This window comes from Staurois parvus, unplaced genomic scaffold, assembly GCF_062004578.1.
Source record: "Staurois parvus isolate SC_StPar_1 unplaced genomic scaffold, SC_StPar_1.0 ptg000149l, whole genome shotgun sequence".
NCBI lineage: Eukaryota > Metazoa > Chordata > Amphibia > Anura > Ranidae > Staurois > Staurois parvus.
The window spans coordinates 4,261,846-4,278,558 of NW_028317945.1; positions in this window are offsets into that span (position 1 = coordinate 4,261,846).

Genomic DNA, 16,713 nt, shown 5'->3' on the forward strand with positions numbered 1-16,713 from the left:
CGAAACCCTTTCCTCAGAGCTGATGACCAACCTCTGATGCTGATGCACGATGAATGGAAAGTAAAGTAAGAGCCCTGCTGTTGATGCCCTCACTCTACACCCACATAACACCCTTCCTACATATTGCAGCTCAGCTGCATAGAAGGGGCATTTAAATATTTACTGCAGCAAAGACTGCATGAATGTTCCCGGCTTCTTTCCGTAGAAGCCACTGGGCACTTTTAGGCTTAAAGATGGCTGCCATGTAGGGAAAGTGAAAGAGAGAGGGGAGTGAGAGGGTGAAAAAGAGGAGGAATGTGAGAGATAGATAGATGGATAGATAGATAGATAGATAGATAGAGAAGGAGGAGGAGTGAAAGAGGAAGGGATGAGAAAGGAGGGGTGTGTTTTAAATTGCACAAAAAAATTGGGCATGGCTTAAAAGGGGTGTGGTTAAATAGCGTCTCAGATGACTTATATAGTGCAGAATGAGGTAATGTTAAATAGAGAATGTACAGTGTGCAGTGTATGGCGGTGGGTAGTATGTACAGGTAGAGGAGTGCGGAGTGTATGGCGGTGGGTAGGAAGTACAAGGAGGAGTGCGGAGTGTATGGCTGTGGGTATGTGTAGGATGGTGTCAGTATGTGGTGTCAGTAGTTCATTTTTATTTATTTATTTGTTTTAATTTTATGATTTGTTTTTACAAATTAATGTAATATTTTTTATCATTTTTTTTCAAAATGCTTTTGGGTGGCCAGTGGATGGTGTCAGTAGAGCAATGGCGTGGGTGCCAGAATTTTTTTATTTTTATTATCTCATTTTTAACCACTTGAGCTCCTGAGGATTTACCCCCCTTAAATGACCAGGCCTTTTTTTTGCTGTTCGGCGCTGCACTAATTCAAATGATAATTGCGCGGTCATGCAATGCTGTAACCAAACGAAATTTACGTCCTTTTTTTCACACAAATAGAGATTTCTTTTGATGGTATTTTATCATCTGTGCGCTTTTTATTTTTTGCGCTGTAAACAAAAAAACACGAAAAGTTTAAAAAAAACCAATATTTTCTACTTTCAGCTATAAAAAATATATCGTAAACTCAAAGTTAGTCATAAATTTAAGCCAAAATGTATTCTGCTACATGTTTTTGGTAAAAAAAAAAATCCCAATAAGTGTATATTGATTGCTTTGTGTGAAAGTTATAGCGTCTACAAACTATGGTATAGATACTGTAATTTATGCCTTTTTTTGCTATACAGCGCTGCACTAATTCAAATTATAATTGCGTGGTCATGCAATGCTGTACCCAAACTAAATTTATGTCCTTTTTTTCACACAAATAGAGCTTTCTTTTGGTGGTATTTTATCACCTGTGCGCTTTTTATTTTTTGCGCTATAAACAAAAAAAACACAGAAATTTTGAAAAAAACTATATTTTCTACTTGAAGCTATAAAAAATATATCGTAAACTCAAAGTTAGTCATATATTTAAGCCAAAATGTATTCTGCTACATGTTTTTGGTAAAAAAAATCCTGTACATTAGCAGGCAAACTGGCGCTATCTGGGAGGGGCGCTAACACTATCGGAAGTCACCAGTGACACTAATACAGTGATTAGTAAAAATCTGTTCACTGATCAATGACACTGGTGACAGGGCAGTGAAGGGGTTAACACGGGGTGGGGGGCGATCAAGGGGTTACACGGGATTACTGGTGTCGTAGCGGGCAATCTGGCGCTATCTGGGAGGGGCGCTAACACTATCGGAAGTCGCCAGCGACACTGATACAGTGATCAGTAAAAATCGGTTCACTGATCAGTGACACTGGTGACAGGGCAGTAAAGGGGTTAACTGGGGGAAGGCGATCAGGAGATTAAATGTGTCCTAGGTGTGTTCTAACTGTGGGTATGTGCGGTTTTACTCACTGTTTATATGTCTTCTTCTCTGTCTGGAACGGAATGTGTCCAGGCAAAGAATGACATCATATCCTGTCCTGTGTAAATGTCAACACAGGACAGGATAGGACAGGGACCGATCATCTGATTTCAGCCAGACATCACTGGCTGAAATCGAATGATTGATCCCTCCGGGATCAAATGGTGTCACCCGCGGGTCAGTGAAAACGTTGGGAGTGCGGAGCCCGTTTTAAAACGTGCTTTTGTGCCCCAGTGCCGCCCTGCACACGTATATATGCAGTGGCAGGGCGGCAAGTGGTTAATTATTTCAGTTTATTTCTGTATTATTTTTTTCACAATGATTTTGTGGGAGCAGTGTACATGTCAGTAGGGAGTGAACAGGGAGCACTAGTATATGTTGGGCTGTCATTAGATAGGGATGAATAAACAGAACCTGTACCCCCTTATATCGGAAGAAAGGGAATGGATGGAGGGAAGGAAGGAGGAGTGAAAAAGAATGAAGGGGAGAAAAGGGAAGGGGAGAAAAGGGAAGGGGAGAAAAGGGAAGGGGAGAAAAGGGAAGGGGAGAAAAGGGAAGGGGAGAAAAGGGAAGGGGAGAAAAGGGAAGGGGAGAAAAGGGAAAGAAAGAAAGAAAGAACGAAAGAACGAACGAACGAAAGGAATAGATGGAGGAAGGAAGAAAGGGGAGGGAAGGAAGGAAAAAGGAGGGAGGGAATGGATGGAGGGAGAAAGGAGGGGGGAGGAAGGAATGGAAGGAAGGAAGGAAGGAAGAAGGGAATAGATGGAGGGAGGAAGGAAGGAAATGGATGGAGGAAGGAATGAAGGAAAGGGAGGGAAGGAAGGAGGGGAGGAAGGAAATAATGAAGAGAGGGGATGGAGGAAGGAATGAAGGGAGAGAGGAAGGGAGGGAGAAAGGAAGGAAGGATTGAAGGAAGGGAGGAAAGAAGGAAGGAATGATTGAAAGATGAGGAGTAAGGGAAGGAAAAAAATGAAGGGAGGGGATAGAGGAAGGAATGAAGGTAAGGAAGAAAAGGGGAGGGAGGGAGGGGATAGAGGAAGGAATGAAGGTAAGGAAGAAAAGGGGAGGGAGGGAGGGAATAGAGGAAGGAAGGAAGAAAGGAAAGGAAGTAAGAAAATGGATGTAGGACAGAAAGAAGGAAGGGGAGGGAGGGAAGGAAGGAGGGGGGGGAGGGAAGGAAGGAGGGGGGGGAGGGAGGGAAGGAAGGAGGGGAGGGAGGAAGGAAGGAAGGGAGGGGAGGGAGGAAGGAAGGAAGAAAAAGGAGGGATTAATTAGATGAAGGAAGGAAAAAGGGAGGGAGAGCGAAAGGAAGGAAGGGAAAGAAGGAGGGAGGGAAGGAAGGAAAGAATGAAGGGAGGGGATGGAGGAAAGAATGAAGGGAGGGAGGAAGGAAGAAAAGGAAGGGAGGGAATGGATGAAGGAATAAAGGAAGAAAAGGGAGGGAAGGAATGGAAGGAGAAAGGAAGGAATGAATGAAGGGAGGAAGGAAGGAAATGAAACAGGGGAGGGAGGGAGGAAAAAATGAAAAGAGGGGATGGAGGAAAGAAAGGGAGGGGGGAGAGAGGGAGAGAGAGAGAGATAGAGAGAAATGAAGGAAAAGGAGGAAGTTAGGAAGGGAGGGAGGAAATGGATGGAGGAAGAAAGGGAAGTGGAGGACGGAAGGAAGGAAGGAAGGAAGGAAGGAAGAACAGGGAGGGAATAGATGGAGGAAGGAAGAAAGGGGAGGGCAGGAAGGAAGGAAGGAAGGAAAAAGGAGGGAGGAAATGGATGGAAGGACGGAAGGGGAGGGAAGGAAGGAGGGGAGGGAAGGAAGGAGGGGTGGGAGGAAGGAAGGGGTGGGAGGAAGGAATGGAAGGAAGAAAAGGGAGGGAATGGATGGAGGAAGGAAGGAAAGAGGGAGTAGATGGAGGGAGGAAGGAAGGAAATGGATGGAGGAAGGAAAGGGAGGGAAGGAAGGAGGGAAGAATGAAGGGAGGGGATGGAGAAAAGAAGGAAGGAAGGGAGGATTGAAGGAAGAGGAAGGAAGGATTGAAGGAAGGGGAAGGAAGGGGAAGGAAGGGGAGGGAAGGGGGAAAGAATGAAGGAATTATTGAAAGATGAGGAGGAAGGGAAGGAAAAACTGAAGGGAGGGGATAGAGGAAGGAATGGAGGTAAGGAAGAAAAGGGAGGGAGGGAATGGAGGAAGGAAGAAAGAAAAGGGAGGGAGGGAGGGAATGGATGGAGAAAAAAAGGAAATGGATGGAGGAAGGAATGAATAAAAGGGAGGGAGGGAATGGATGAAGGAAGGAAAGAAAGAAGGAAGGGAGGGAATGGGTGGATGGAGGAAGGAAGGAATGAAGGAGGGGGAGGGAAGGAAAGAAGGAAGGGAGTAAGGAAGGAAATTAAAGGAGGGGAGGGAGTGAGGAAAGAATGAAAGGAGGGGATGAAGGAAGGAAGAAAAGGGAGGGAATTGACGGAGGGAAGGAATGGATGGAGGAAGGACAGGGAAGGAAGGAAGGAGGGGAGGGAGGAAGGAAGGAGGAAAAGGGAATAGAGAAAGGAAGGGAAGGAAGAAAAGGGGAGGAAGGAAATGGATGGAGGAAGGAAGGAATGGATGGAGGAAAGGGAGGGAGGGAAGGAAGGAAATGAAAGGAGGGGAGGTAGGCAGGAAAGAAGGAAGTATATGAAAGGAGGGGAGGGCGGAAAGAATGAAGGGAAGGGATGGAGGAAGGAAGGAATGGAGGGAGGAAGGGAAAATTGAAGGAAGGGGAGGGAAAGAAGGAAGGAATGATTGACGGACGAGGAGGAAGGGAAAAAATGAAGGGAGGGGATAGAGGAAGGAATGAAGGTAAGGAAGAAAAGGGAGGGAGGGAATGGAGGGGAGAAGGAAGGAAGAAAAGGGAGGGAATAGCTGGAGGGAGGGAGGAAGGAAGGAAATGGGTGGAAGAAGGAATGAAGGAAAGGGAGGGAAGGAAGAAAGGAAATTAAAGGAGGGGAGGGAGGAAAGAATGAAAGGAGGGGATGGAGGAAGGAGGAAAGGATTGAAGGGGGGGAGGGAGGGGGGAAGGAAGAAGGAATGAAGGATGAGGAGGGAGGGAATTAAAAAATGAAAGGAGGGGATAGAAGAAGGAATGAAGGTAAGGAATTAGATGGAGGAAGAAAGAAAATGGATGGCAAAAGGAATGAAGGAGGGGGAGAGAAGGAAGGAGGGGAGGGAGGAAGGAAGGGAGGGAGGGAATGGAGGAAGGAAGAAAAAGGAGGGAGGGAATGGATGGAGAAAGAAAGGAAATGGATGGAGGAAGGAATGAATAAAAGGGAGGGAGGAAATGGATGAAGGAAGGAAGGAAAAAAAGCAGGGAGGGAAGGAATGGATGAAGGAAGGAAGGAAAGAAAGCAGGGAGGGAAGGAATGGATGAAGGAAGGAAGGAAAGAAAGCAGGGAGGGAAGGAAGTAAGATGAGGGAGGGAATGGATGGAGGAAGGAAGGAATGAAGGAGGGGGAGGGAAAGAAGGAAGGAAGGGAGTAAGGAAGGAAATTAAAGGAGGGAAGGGAGTGAGGGAGGGAAGAAAGAAAGAATGAAGGGATGAGGATCACAGAGGGGGGTCCAGGAGGGAAATCCAATGCACAGTCAGGGATGATCACTGCAGTGGAGGGACAGTGACAGCACTGATCTCCCTGCATGGATTTTAACAAGGCAGCTGGAAGTCTCTCCCTCCCGTAGCTTTCTATTTCAATGGTTTTTATTAATTTTTAAACAGTATAAAAGAGAGGCAATAAAACACGCCCACGCAGGGGCTATCAATTGCACAGATAAAAAAAATGCAAAATAAAAAAAAAAAAAAAGTAAAACCGGTGCTCTAATGCCAACAGGGCAAAAGGTACGCCCACGCAGAGGCTATCAATGGCACATAAGTTACAAAACATTACTGTAACTGACTATAACAACTAAATGCAGCAGTCCAGTCACACCAAAACAGAGAGAGAATGAAAAAAGAAGAAAGAGGGGAAGAAAAAGAAAGAGAAAAAAAAAGGGAGGGGCAAGGGGCAGGGGTCCAAGAGTGCCAATACCGAATGCCATTACATCCCCAGACTAGCTGGGGAGAGTGTGGGAAAGGCATATTCCAACCACGGCTCCCATATTTTAAAAAATTTATGTTGGGAGTCGTTGCGGATACTCGACATCTGTTCATTGAGCATCATAGTGGTCATACGATCCCGCACCCCCTGAAGAGGGACAAACGGACTCTTCCAGGCCTGAGCAATTGTTCTAGTGGCCAATAAAAACAGATAGGAAGCCAACTTCTGCTGATGAGCCAAGAGGCCCGGTATGGGGCAATGAAGCAAAGCATACCGAGCATCCCGGCGGATGGAGAGATGGAACAAGGTGAAAAGGAGGCCAAACACACGAGACCAAAAACGAAACAGTCTCGGGCATGACCACCAGATATGCAATACATCTCCACGATGGCCACAACCCCATAAACACTGATCACTACAGACAGGGTTAGCACGGGCCAACCGAGCCGGAACCCAGTACCAGCGAAACAATACCTTATAGGCTGCCTCCAGCGTGGTCGTATTAAATGAGCATTTAGCTATGAGTGACCAGGCCTTATTCCAAACAAGAGATCCCTGTGCTCAAATCCATACAGCTAGTGCATGCATTTATCCATCAGGTGCTAAAGGGGTGTAACCACATTAAAAAAGGAGGGTTGTGAAAAGAGATTCACAGAAAAAGCGGCTACATAATGAACAGAACGTGACACTAAGGAAATAATTTCCAAAAATTATGCTTTATTACACACAAATGAATATGACATATGGGCATTCGCCCTGGTTTACCATCACCTCAGTATGAGACAATACACACAGACCTAAAACCATTTAAAATGACACAAAAACCGGTCTAAATGTATGTGTAACAGGGAAAATGGCTACATGAGTCTAGTGTCCCTGCAACACAAACACACAGGTGAACACTTCCCTAGGGAGGTGTATCCAAAAATTATGCCATGGGCATACCATAATAGAGGATATGAGGGATTAAACAGTAACCATAATGGCAAATCCCTATCAAGAAATCCAAAAAATTATGCTATAGATATATATATATCACATGTATGCAATGAAGCAAGCACAATATGCGTCAAAAAGGAGAGTAGCAGGCCTCAGGCCTGTATGAAGGAAGACATAAATGTCAAATATATTGTACAATACATTCCTGTGCCGGCACAAGTGGTTGGGGCCCATTCATCTGTAATATAGATAGCTATTTCCTAGAGCTCTTGGATGGGAATATGCCCCATTTATTTCCAGGATGGAAGAAAAGATGCACACAGCAGCACTCTGCTTGAAATGGTTTCTTCACCACTACATGTGGACTATACACCACTTTTTGTAGGAAAAAACAAGACACATCCCAAAGACTCTTCTGCCTGTTGAAATATATATGGTATATCTTGTTTCCTATACAAAGCACCATGATGTCCCCATCCTGTAGTGAAACAAACAATATGTGGGAAGTCACTGACAGAGCTCACACTCTATAGAAGATATATAGGTCATATAGATCACAGAGGACCATATGTCTAATGTCCTGCAACAATCCACTCACCACCTGTGCTATGGATAACAGGAATGAAAGAGAAATCCTTCATAGGTACTGCCATACAGGGCCAAGGCGGCCAAGGAACCACCGCTGACATCCGCCGATATACCGCGGGTTCCAGCCCCTTCTCGGCGCTTGTGCTGCTTAGGCTTGCCTCATGGCTTGTGAAGATGGCTTCCTCCTTATGGGTCAGCGTGCGTTCCACCTAGTGCGCATGACCGGAAGTGACGTAGCTAAAGGGGTGTAACCACATTAACTCTAGAAATTCTGAAGGACCCTCTGTACACTGGTATATACCCTTTCAAGCAAACTATGCAATAAATAGGGATATTTGGTTCACACATATTGCAATACATGCTTAAGCTGGCCAACTGCGTCAAAGTAATCCCTCTATGGCCAGTCCTACTCCTACTTGGTTGGAATCGGATTTAAGGAGCTGTCCCTGTATGCTGGATTGGTTCTGCTGCGAGGTCTGAAGTGCTTCCTTTGTATGTGCCAGTGGAGCCCCCCTTGTCTGTGACCAGATCCATGATGACCACCAGGGTCCTCCCCGGATGATATTATTATATGTGCATTTAACTTGCGCTTCCGGTGAGTGCAAGCATACCTCATTTCCTTACCACAAGTCACATGCACCGAAATTTGGTTCTACGCTCTTTTAGAACTTTTCTGTCACTGAAAATACTGTTATGATTTGGAGCATCATATCGTTTACCTTTTGATCTCATCCATTCACAAGTTCATTGGACTAATTTTTGGAGCACAAAATTGAGTCAATCGTTCTATATGTTATTATAGATCACAAGATATTGATTCATTTCATATTCATTTTATATGGTTTATAACCATACTGTTGATCACTACCATATTTGTCACTATATTGATTATTTTTAATTCATCCATTCACATCTGCACTCGTCACCTTGCTGACGATATTTCTTGGATTTCACTATTACTGCACAATCAATTTTTGCGCATTTTGCACCAAGTCACTTTATTTACAGCGCTGCATATTTGTTTTATGGTTTAACCAGTGCTCTGCTGAAGCCTTGCTTTTACTTTATTTTTCTAAATCACCTTGGTCCTCTTCTCTTCACCACTTCATGACCCTTGGGAATCCCCCCCTCCTCTCCTTCACCCTTTGCTCCTCTATACCACAAAGGATATCAGCACACAGTAAGCCCCAGCCACTCTCTCACCCTTTTCTTTCAACGTTCTTCAGGTGGAGGGCTTTTCTCAGATGCTCAGTCCTCAGGAGGATTCCTCCGGGTCTCCTGGGCCTTTCTTTTATAGCCCACTTATATTTGGGGTCCATCCTTTAAAAGCAAGCTGGGTCTCCTGGGTCTAAGCCCGTACAGCAAGCCGGGGAACGAAGCCAGGAGCGAACCGGCACCTTCTGCTCTCCTCAGGATGCCGGCCGGCTTCTTTTCCTCCCAGTGATCCTCCGCGGCTTACCACGTGGTCCCGCCTCGTCACCTCATCTCCCAGCAACCCAGCTCATCGTCACGTGAAGCTCGGGGGGATGGATCTCCTTCTCCACCTCACCGCTCCTCACATCACCGACGCTCCGGCTGCTCCACTAATGCCCCCCGCACTCCGGTGAGTCTGCCCCTCCTTAACATGCATCTAGAGTGCCCCTGGGGAGGTCGGGAAGTGGAGCCTAGCGGGAAGCTACTGCTTCGCGCTCTTCTCGGTCGTCATGTTCAGGCTCCTCCCCTCCGATAGGTAAATGTTCTGTTCTGTTAATTAATATTATGCGGAGACAGTTTGTCAGATGACCCCCAAACACTGAATCCAAGCCACAGTACACTGTGAAGACAGTGAAGCATGGTTGTGCAAGCATCATGATATGGGGATGTTTCTCATACTACGGTGTTGGGCCTATTTATCGCATGCCAGGGATCATAGATCAGTTTGAATACATCAGAATACTTGAAAAGGTCATGCTGCCTTATGCTGAAGAGGAAATGCCCTTGAAATGGGTGTTCCAACAAGACAATGACCCCAAACACACCAGTAAACGTGCAACATCTTGGTTTCAGACCAACAAGATTGACGTTATGGAGTGGCAAGCCCAATCTCCGGATCCTAATCCAACAGAAAACTTGTGGGGTGACATCAAAAATGCAGTTTCTGAGGCAAAACCAAGAAATGGAGAAGAACTGTGGAATATAGTCCAATCATCCTGGGCTGGAATACCTGTTCACAGGTGCCAGACGTTGGTTGACTTCATGCAACACAGATGTACAGCAGTTCTCAGAAACAGTAATTATACAACTAAATATTAAGTAAGTGATTCAAAGGAAAGCAAAATCTTCAAACATTTTTCAGTTTATATAGTGAATGTTTGAGTTTGTAAAGAAGAATACAAACACTGCTATTTTTTTTAACACAACTGTATATATGTGATTTTGCATCTCCGGGTAGGGGGTGCACGAAAGGCTTGCGCGTGCCCTACCCGTGCCGCCGTTCGCGGGTCCTGGTTGGTGATTAGTCGCTGGCGCCCGGTGATTGCCCAGCATCTCCGATGGGGGAGAGAACGGTTTGTAAACAAAACAGTTCTCTCCTCTGTCAGTTCTTGCACACTGCTTTGCATGGCTGTGCATAGCACAGCCATGCAAAGCAGTGTGCTTACAGTAAAGCACAAACACACAGCCCACCAGTAAAACAGTACACAGTTAACCCTTTGATTGGCCCACATTAACCCCTTCCTGCCCAGTGCCATTAGTACAGTGTCAATACTTTTTATTAACACTGATCACTGTATTGGTGTCACTGGAGATGACAATGACACCAAGTCCGTTCCCCACAGTGTCAAAATGCCTGCCACAGTCCCACTATAAGTTGCTGATCACCGCCATTACTAGTAAAAAATTTTAAAAATCCCAGTATACAGTATTTCACAGAAGTGAGTACACCTCTCACATTTTTGTAAATATTTTATTATATCTTTTCATGTGACAACACTGAAGAAATGACACTTTGCTACAATGTAAAGTAGTGAGTGTACAGCTTGTATAACAGTGTAAATCTGCTGTCCCCTCAAAATAACTCAACACAGCCATTATTGTCTGGCAACAAAAGTGTGTACACCCCTAAGTGAAAATGTCCAAATTGGGCCCAAAGTGTCAATATTTTGTGTGGCCACCATTATTTTCCAGCACTGCCTTAACCCTATTGGGCATGGAGTTCACCAGAGCTTCACAGGTTGCCACTGGAGTCCTCTTCCACTCCTCCATGTTGACATCACTTCTGTGAGATACTGTATATATGCCTCCAAGCCACAAACAGCACACATATCAGTGATCCGCACTGGAGGCTGAAGAACATAAAAATCAATGTAACCTAATAAGCATATGAGTGGGTCCACTTCTGTGAGATACTGTGTATACTACCATTTGAACATGCTATAAATTTAACGTAAACCAATTAATTTACATGTATTGGAATTTTGTTTTTAGCAAAGACGTGTAGCAGAATACATTTTGGCCTAAATTTATGCCGAAATTAGATTTTTAAACTTTTTTTACTGGACAAGTTTAACGACTTGCCCTCCTGAGGATTTACTCCCCCCCCCCCCCTCCTGACCAGGCCTCTTTTTGCTACTTGGCGCTGCACTAATTCAACTGATAATTGCGTGGTCATGCAATGCTGCTCCCAAACGAAATTTACATCCTTTTTTTCACAAAAATAGAGCTTTCTTTCGGTAGTATTTGATCACCTGTGCGCTTTTTATTTTTCACGCTATAAACAAAAAAATACCAAAAATTTTGAAGAAAAACAATATTTTTTTACTTTCAGCTATAAAAAAAAATATATAGTAAACTCAACGTGATCCCATGTAGTCTGGGCATCTGGGGGGCTCCACGTGTCTTTTTCCTTGTAAATCCGAAAATTGTTGCCCTCTCACATGTCTTATACATTTTGAATCCATAACTGGCACGCTTGCTGGGGAGAAATTGTTTGAATGCAAGGCAGCCAGAAAAGTTAATGCAGAATTTCTGGGCTGCCAATCGGGATTTGCAAGCACATCCGGAAGGATACTAGGGGCTTTACGGGCCTGTGTGCGAGTTCTTGGTGGTTGCGGGACAATACTTGTGCTCGCCACCGCACCAGCTTGTACAGCACTTATGGGACTCACCACATCACCAAGTGATACTGCAGTGTGTATAGAGAACCCTCAGCACAATAAACCTCCTTAAAAAACAAATTGTGCGGCTAGCATATAAATGTGTTCCCACATATAAACCATAAATCAATGAAAAAATGCAGCACAGCAATATAAACATAGATATGGTGCTAATAATATTAAACGTGCATATATGAATAGTGAAAACAAAAATTGTGCTTGTGACAATAAATGTATGCTACACCAAATGTCTTGCCAATGCATACACATAGGTAACTATAGAACTGCACATAACCAGTGCTAAAAATTAATTGTGCACACAAATACCAGATGAAATGTTCTTAATAGTGGACTGTCCCTTTAAATCTTAAATATCTGCACGTGAGCTTGTGTGGTATATCTCCTATGTATCGTGATCCAAATTCACCAGCAACATGTGTCTTATAAATATGGTCTAAAAAAAATGGTGAACCGTCCCTTTAACCACCTCCCGCCCGCCATATAGTCCAATGACAGGCGCAAGGTGGTTCTCTCGTTCTGGGAGGACGTCATATGACGTCCTTCTATTCTCACCGAGCATGCGCGGCTCCGAGAGGGTGCAGCGCGGTGATCAGCGGTGTGCTGTGTACCTCAGACACAGCAAATCACCGATCAACGGAAAGAGTCGAAGACATGTGATCAGCTGTGTCCAATCACAGCTGATCACATGTCAACAGGGAAATGCCGGTTATCGGCATTTCTCTCCTCTCAAGCTGTCACGCTGACAGCTCGAGAGGAGAGGAGAGCCGGAAACTGGCATTCCGCGGAGGGGACATGTACACTGATCATTAGGGCCCTGATGATCAGTGTGGCCCCAGAAGTGCCACCTGTCAGTGTCCATCAGTGCTGAACAGTGCCACGTGCGAGTGCCCATCAGTGCAACATCAGTGCCACATATCAGTGCCTACCAGTGCACATCAATGCCACATATCAGTGCCCATCTGATCTGCCTTCCAGTGTCACCCATCAGTGCCAGTCAGTGCGACCTATCAGTGATGCCAATAAGTGCCAGTCAGTGCCACCTAACAGTGCCCATCAGTGCCGCCTATCAGTGCCATATATCAGTGCTGCCTTTCAGTGCCCATCAGTGATGCCTGTCAATGCCCATCAGTGCCACCTACCAGTGCCTCCTCATCAGTGCCACCTATCATTGTAGCCTATCAGTGCCCATCACTGCAGCCTCATTAGCGCACATAAGTGAAGGAGAAAAATCACTTATTTACAAAATTTTATAACAAGAACTAAGAAAAAAAATTTTTTTTTCAAAATTTTCAGTGGGTTTTGGTTTAAGAAAAAAATAAAAAACCCAGAGGTGATTAAATACCACCAAAATAAAGCTCTGTCACAAAAAATTATAATTTCATATGGGTACAGTGTTGCATGACTGCGCAATTGTCACTCAAAGTGTGACAGCGCTGAAAGCCTGAAATTGGCCTGGCCAGGAAGGGGGTATAAGTGCCCTGTAGGTTAGCGGTTAAATCAGCTATACGTCAAGTGGATCAGTGTAATCACACTACTGCATAAACGTATACGGTGCTCCTGTGTCACCCCTTAGTGCTCATCCACCTCCAACATACTATTGTGCTCACCTCCAAGTTTGACCTGAACTGTCAGGTCAAACTGCGCTTTTCCCTACTGGTACACAGATATTCACCACCGTTAACCAGCACTTTTAAATATCTCCAGAACGCTCCACAACCATGTGAAAAAAATGCTCCATATAGTATAGTATTGCCAGTAAAAAACAGTCTTTATTAAAATAATAAGTAAACTCACATTTAAAAGTGTCCTCCTGGGACACTACAGGATAAAAACTCACTATACAGTGTGTCTTGTAAGCAATGTGCAGGAATCCCTTTTCCAAAATGGCGGCATGCGCACTTCCGGTTTGCGGACTGAGATCATTGGGTACGAAGTGGTTAAAGCTACATAGGCCCATAAAACAGCAACAAACTTCAGTGCTCTAAGTTTTCCAAAGACAATGCTTTAACTGCTTGCCATCCAGCCACTGTAGAAAAACGGCCACAAGGTGGCGGCTGGGCAAAATCAAGTTTTAAAATGTGATATTGCAAAACAGGTAGGGGGCGCGCAACCGCCCTACCCATTCCGCCGATCGTGGCCGCGGGTGTCGATTGCCGGCAAACAGTGACACAAAGCACAGCTGCATTGTTTACAATGCAGCTCTGCTCCCTGCCAGTTCCTAACACGCTGATCCTGAGAGCTGAGTTTCTCTCTTGGGATCAGTGTGTTCCTGTGAAGCACACAACCCCGCCCCCTAGTAAAACACTCCCCTCACACAAACCCTTTCATTGCCTAAAAAAGTTAACCCCTTCCTCCCCAGTGCCATTAGTACAGTGTCAGTGGTTTTTTTTGCACTGATCACTGTATTGGTGTCAATGGGTATGTCAGTGACCCCAAGTCAGTTCCCCCCCCAGTGTCAAATGTCTGCCGCAGTCCCGCCATAACTCGCTGATCACTGTCATAAATCGCTGATCACCGCCATAAGTCGCTGATCGCCACCACTATTAGTATAAAAAAAAAATCCCAGTATCTTTCCCGCCATTTGTAGACGCTATACCTTTCACGTAAACCAATTTGCACGTATTGGGATTTTTTTTCTTTTCTTAGCATGTCGCAGAATACATTTTGGCCAAAATTTATGACGAAATTTGATTTTTAAATTTTTTTACTGGACATGTTTTATAGCAAAAAGTCCAATATATTGTTTTTTTTCTCAAAATTGTCAGCCTTTTTTTTTATAGCGCAAAAAAATAAACACACAGGCGATCAAATACCACCGAAAGAAAGCTCATTTGTGGGGAAAAAAGGATGTAAGTTTAATTCGGGTGCAGTGTTGCATGACCGCGCATTTGTCAGTTAAAGTAACGCATCAATGTAACACAAACCGCTTCTGTAACCGCTTCCTGACCGCCCTATAGCAGAAATACTGCTACAGGGCAACATGGGTGCGCAAAATCACACATATATATATATATATATATATATATATATATATATACACAGTTGCAAGAAAAAGTATGTGAACCCCTTGGGATTACGTGGAGTTTTGCATGAATTGGGCATAAAATGTGCTCTTAACGTCATCTAAGTCACAACAATAGAAGAACACAGTCTGCTGAACATAATACTACACAAACATTAGATGTTGCCATGGTTTAATTGCACATACCATGTAAACATTCACAGTGCAGGGAGGAAAAAGTATGTGAGGCCCTAGCTTAATGACTTCTCCCAGAGCTAATTGAAGCCAGCAGTGAGCCAACCTTGACTCCAATCAGTGTAATGATATTGGATGTGTTGCTGACAGCTGTCCTGCCCTTAAAAAACAACACACACCTGTTTTGAGTTTACAGGTTTCAAGAAGCACGGTCTGATGTGAACCATGCCTCGCAAAAAAGAGCTCTCAGAAGACCTACGATCAAGAATTGTTGACTTGCATGAAGCTGGAAAGGGTTACAAAAGTATCTCCAAAAGCCTTGATGTTCATGTGTCCACGGTAAGACAGACTGTCTACAAATGGAGAAAGTTTAGCACTGTTGCTACTCTCCCTAGGCGTGGTCGTCCTGTAAAAATTACTGCAAGAGCACAGCGCAGAATGCTGCATGAGGTAAAGAAGAATCCCAGAGTGTCAGCTAAAGACCTACAGAAATCTCTGGCACATGCTAACATTTTTGTTGACACATCTACAATAAGGAAAACATTAAACAAGAATGGAGTACATGGAAGGACAGCACGGAGGAAGCCATTGCTGTCCAAAAAGAATATTGCAGCACGTTTGAAGTTTGCAAAAGAGCACCTGGATGGTCCACAGCGCTACTGGCAAAATATACTGTGGACAGATGAAACCAAGATTGAGTTGTTTGGGAAGAACACACAACACTATGTGTGGAGAAAAAAAGGCACAGCACACCAACATCAAAACCTCATCCCCACTGTAAAACATGGCGGAGGGAGCATCATGGTTTGGGGCTGCTTTGCTGCCTCAGGGCCTGGACGGATTGTTGTCATTGATGGGAAAATTAATTCCAGAGTTTATCAAGACATTTTGCAGGAAAACGTACAACCATCTGTCCACCAACTGAAGCTCCGCAGAGGATGGGTGATGCAACAGGACAATGACCCAAAGCATACAAGTAATTCAACAAAACAATGGCTGCAACAGCACAGAATACGCCTTCTGGAGTAGCCCAGTCAGAGTCCTGACCTCAACTCGATTGAAATGCTGTGGCATGACCTTAAGAGAGCGATTCACATCAGACATGCCAAGAATATTGCTACACTGAAACAGTTTTGTGAAGAGGAATGGTCCAAAATTACTCCAGATCGTTGTGCAGGTCTGATCTGCAACTACAGGAAACAATTGGTTGAGGTTATTGCTGCCAAAGAAGGGTCAACCAGTTATTAAGTCCAAAGGTTCACATACTTTTTCGTCCCTGCACTGTGAATGTTTACATGTTATGTGCAATTAAACCATGGCAACATCTAATGTTTGTGTAGTATTATGTTCAGCAGACTGTGCTCTTCTATTGTTGTGACTTAGATGACGTTCAGAGCATATTTTATGCCCAATTCATGCAAAACTCCACGTAATCCCAAGGGGTTCACCTACTTTTTCTTGCAAATATATATATAAAAAATATTTTCACGCCCCTCCCAGATAGCGCCAGATTGCCCGTCAGTACACCAGTCATCACATTTAACCCCTTGATTGCCAGGAGCACACTCATGCACAATAAACCTCCATTGCTAGTATAGTGTCTGAATGGATCAATATCTTTGATCAGATCAGCACTATACCAGCGTTAACATTAGTATAGCGTCCCCAAAAACATAGTGTTAGTGGGATCAGCCCCGGCACCTGCCAGCACCTGCGTTTAGCCCCTACGCTTACCCCCCCTTCTCCCCCAGCAAGTGCAGTGTTAGTAGGTCATTGTCACTTGATACATTGCACACAAAACCACAGTGTTCGCAGAATCAGGCCTGATCTCTGTTAGCACTTGACGGTAAATTTTGATGACTCTCATAT